Source organism: Diadema antillarum, unplaced genomic scaffold (assembly GCF_040938485.1).
Source record: "Diadema antillarum isolate AM-2024a unplaced genomic scaffold, OU_Dant_1.0 scf00000104, whole genome shotgun sequence".
Lineage (NCBI taxonomy): Eukaryota > Metazoa > Echinodermata > Echinoidea > Diadematoida > Diadematidae > Diadema > Diadema antillarum.
The window spans coordinates 1,489,374-1,494,242 of record NW_027270993.1 but is presented as its reverse complement, the minus strand read 5'-3'; positions in this window follow the sequence as shown (position 1 = coordinate 1,494,242).

Here is a 4,869-nt window from a genome sequence, read left to right as displayed (position 1 = left end):
TTGACTATCCGGAACATTGTGAGCAAGATTATTGCCAATTTGTGAAAAATACTGATTAAAAATATTTGAAATGGATGTAGCATCATCGATAATCAAATTGTTATGTTTGATTGTGGTAATACGCGGTTTCTCCGTATTTTTATTAATAGCTGTATTAATAATTTTCCACATATTTTGAATATCATGTTTAAACAAAGATAACTGATTAATAAAATATTTACGTTTCTCGCATCGTATTACTTGCGTGAGAACATTCTTATATGAAGTATATTTATAATGAGATTGCTGAGTGCGTTTAAGTTTATCAACATAATACAAATTATTCTTACGGTTAATCGATCGCAACAAAGATTTAGATATCCAAGGCAGCCTAGGATATCTTTTGTAATTGTTACATTTTTTTCTAACAATGGGAACATGTTTATCCAAAATGGAAATTAACCTTTGCATAAACAAATCATAAGATTCAGTTGGATCCTCTTTATCATATACATCAGTCCAGTCCACTCTGTTTAGCTCGTCTTGTAACCTAACTATATTGTCAGGTGTTATTTTCCGGAAATTTACCATAGGAGGCTTTAAAGAAATTCTACGGTTAAGGGGTATATAAGTGAAGATAGGATAATGGTCAGTTAAATCTGATAAAATAATTCCAGAGGCAGGTAAAGGGCTGATGTTACAAAATATATTGTCGATAAGTGTTGCAGAATGATTGGTAACACGAGTTGGTTTTGTTATAAGCGGTAAAAAAGACGAGGAAGTCATTATATCCAGAAAATTTTGGGCATTGTTTAAAGTCTGAAACTTTGACAAATCAACATTAAAATCTCCCATAATAAAACAATCTTTATTATTAAAAGTTGGGTTTGATAATAAGGATTGTACGTAATCAAAGAAATCATAGATATTTGAATTAGGAGGCCTATATAATACTGACACGATTATATTCTTTGAATAAGGGACCTCAATTTCAATAACAAGTGATTCAACAATTTCACTCATACAGTTCAATTCATCATGAATAACATAATCCAGATTTTGTTTTACATATAAGGCAACGCCTCCGCCCATTCTCTGATTTCTACTATTATGTATGAAATCATAACCTGGAAGTGAGAACATAGAAGTAGAACCCTGAGTGGTCCATGTTTCACTAAGACCTATTACATTAAAAAAGGATCCATGAGTGCCATCCATAAATAAGCGAAAATTATCAAAATTATGATTCAAACTCCTTATATTCAGATGCATTAAAGACAGATTATTGTCACAATCATTACCTTCAACGAAAGATTTGATATTGTTAATAGTGAAATATTCTGAACTTGGATATTGTTCATTGTTATTCTGACAAAAATTAACACTATCCTCATAAAAATTAAAAGGTAACTGATAATCTTTACTAGAGGGGTCATTATTTGCCTGTGTTTCCGTGTTATTACTGAACATTTCAAAGAACTCATCACTGTTTAATGAATGAAAGGCAAAGTCTTCGACTCGCATCATCTAGGAGTCAGAAAGAAATAGGACGTACTCGGTGCCATCGAGCGCCAGTGTGCGTTCGAGCATGCATGGCAGAGACCCCAGGAGGATGAGATAAGATAGAGCATAAAAGAATGTAAGAGGACGAGAAGGAGGAGGAAGGAACAGAAAAAGTGGTAGAAGTAGAAATAAGAAAGAAAACGTAAATACCGGAGAATTACAAGAGAGCAAAGGACAAACAGTAGACAAGAACAAGATAAACACCACAAAAAAACACATACCTATCGACTCATGACCAAGGTACATGACCAAGGTACATTTCCGAAAAACTCATCAAGCGATTCCAACAACAAAACTTTAAAGATTCATAACTTTTGCATCGATTGAACCGATTTTCCTCAAACTTTCACTGATGTGTTCTGATAATGTTGCCGCTTTCACTCGATCCACATTTCTCTTTTGGTTTTGGTTTCCTTTAAAATTCAGACTGGAAGCATGACCTTAAAGTACGTATATCTTGTGAAAAAAAAAATATATATATATTGGCGTAAGAAAGTTAGTATTTCCACTTGTCCAGGCGTAGCTTGTGCTCTCTCTTCCCTTCATTTATTATCAGGATCCAAACGAAGACACATAATGACATAATGTGTCAATGCCAGCGATATTGTAAGTAATAAAATGACTAATGCGGCAATATTTTGTTTAGATCCTGATGAGACCTATAGGGCCAAAAGCTTGAGAACTAATAAAGAAAGAGAAAGCAGAAGCAACGTCTGGACCTATATATGTAACATAGGTGCATTATACACACTTGAGAAGGAGCGAATTCCTAAAAAAATTGTGTGCCTAAATAAACTGTGTGTGATTACAGCATGAACTTGGTTTCATTTTTTTTAATGATATATTCATGACAATAATGAAAATGTGCCGCAATATTTTGTGACAAAATGACTAATCAGCCGTAATGGCATTTAATTCAATTACGCGTAAGTGGCAACGGCCTTCGCATTAATCATTGATATGGTGATTACGAATATAATCATATACACTGAACCCTTTTAAACGCAGTTTTTTGACACGCTCATCGCTAGCTGTTGATAGGAATGGATCGTAGGGCCGGTATTAGGGAACTTTCGCTTATACACGACGGGAAGACCGAGAGGACGCAGAAGCAATCACCTGTGATTGGCTGGCTGCTCACTCGTGCCCAACATCGGGACCGGCCGCTATTTTGGCCGAGAACCGTTCTCGTTTTGAGCACGCGCAGAAACAAAATTTTGCACACAGCACGCCTAACTTGTGGCCGCGTCGTGCTTGCGAAAGTTCCCTACTACAAAAGGAATGCGACGTTAGTGTGGACCCTGTAGATAGCCTCACGTGTACGGCTTTAGTTCTCTGTATGTATTAGGAAAGTCTATCGTATCACATATCATGGATCATATCATATCATATCATATCATATCATATCATATCATATCATATCATATCATATCATATCATATCATATATTATCATAAAAATTATATCATATCATATCATATCATATATCATATCATGTCATATCATATCATATCATATCATATCATATCATACATAAGTCCTCCTATTAAACTATGTCCCTCTCTGTGTTCTAAATATAATGATGTGGGTTTTTTTTTCTCCTGCATTCTTACCAACATAACTACGTATAATAAATGTTTTGTATTACATTCAATCCAGCTTGTATTTTATCACTTATTTTACATTATGAAATCCAGATTGCTTGCGTCCACGATGGCACATGCTGTAGTTCCCTCTTTTTTCTCCCTTTTTTTCCTCTCTTTTTTTTCCTCTTCTTTTTCCTTTCCTTTTCTCTCTTTTTCCTCTTCCCAATCATTTTGATGTCAGTTGACATCGGTTCGTTTATTGTGTTTTATATCGATGTTTTGTGTATTTTTCTGAGGGTCCCATATCGTACAAGCTTTGCTTCTTAGTGGGACCCTCCACTTCCATCCTCATCCTTAGTTGATTTGTATTATACGCTTTATGTATTTAACAAAGATGTAATCACATCTACTTTTCATTTTCATAATTTTCTTATGTACCTTTTCAAGTTTTGTTCTGTATCACAAATATCCCGTGTATAAGCAATGTACATAAATTTCTTTGTTCATTTTGATGGAGGTGAAAATAAAGTTGAAAGTTGAAGTTGAATATTATCATATCATATGTGATATTATGATACAGAATCGTACATTACCCTGTACATGGCCATGTTTCGTCGAAGAATCTAAATACAGTTATTAGTAAGCAAATAATCAACGTTGGTGAAGGTGATGGGACAAACTATCACTTCCGAGGCGATCTGGATGTAGCTATCTTTCCGAAGCGCAGCTGCTGAGGAAAGATAGCGTACACATTCAGATCGCCGAGGAAGTGATAGTATGTCTCATTGCCTGAAACTAAAAGTTGATTATTTGCTTTATATTCCACATCTAGGGTCCTAGAAATTCCCATTTTATTCCACATCTGAAACCGTTTTAGCTGTCTTTAGGTATCCTTAGGGCTTAGGCTACGTGTGCGCGTAGATGACAAAACAATGAATTTGCTGCGCGCACCGCGCGGCACCGAAGTGAAAGTGCGTTGCACTGTGTACTATCAAGTGACCTAGGTCACATGATAGTCCACAGTGCAACGCACTTTTATTTCGCCCGTACTCATCTTGCGTTAGGACTGTGTGGACTGTGTGGAGTCAGCGAAACAAAAGGGACTATCAACAAAGAGTGTAACGAACTTTTCTTCTCAGGTGATGTGATGGGCAAACTACGCTTCATCACGTGATCAGCTCTGGACCAATCCCATTGCAACATTCTTAGTATGTGGAATATGATTAAAGTTATTTGAATTGAAGTAATATCAGTGTCACATCGTATTATAAGCGGGAAAAACACGATACAATAAAAAGTTATTTACAACGGCACAAGCCCGAGGCACAAGTAAGGCCTACAAAGAATAAATGAAATTAAAAAGAATATATATATTTTCCGAAGGGGCAAGACGTAGTTGTTCAGATAGTAGTATTATTCCAATTGCGGGAAAATTTTATATTTCAATTAAATCAAATTCAGTTCAATCGTTTATTTATTTCCATTAAAAAAATACATGATACAAAGCTGTACATGTGTCAAATTGACTTTCATCCAGCTGTTCATTGAACACAAAGTAAAATATATACATGAATGGTATTAGAGCAACGACAAAAAAGGAACAAATAATGTACACTTTGTCATGGTAAAAAAAGAAAAGAAGACGAAGTAATATAATGGTGGGAAAGAGTGTTCCACTAAAAACTAATCTCGTAGGACATAAAACACTGATAAGAAAACAACAGCAACAAAAATATACCAA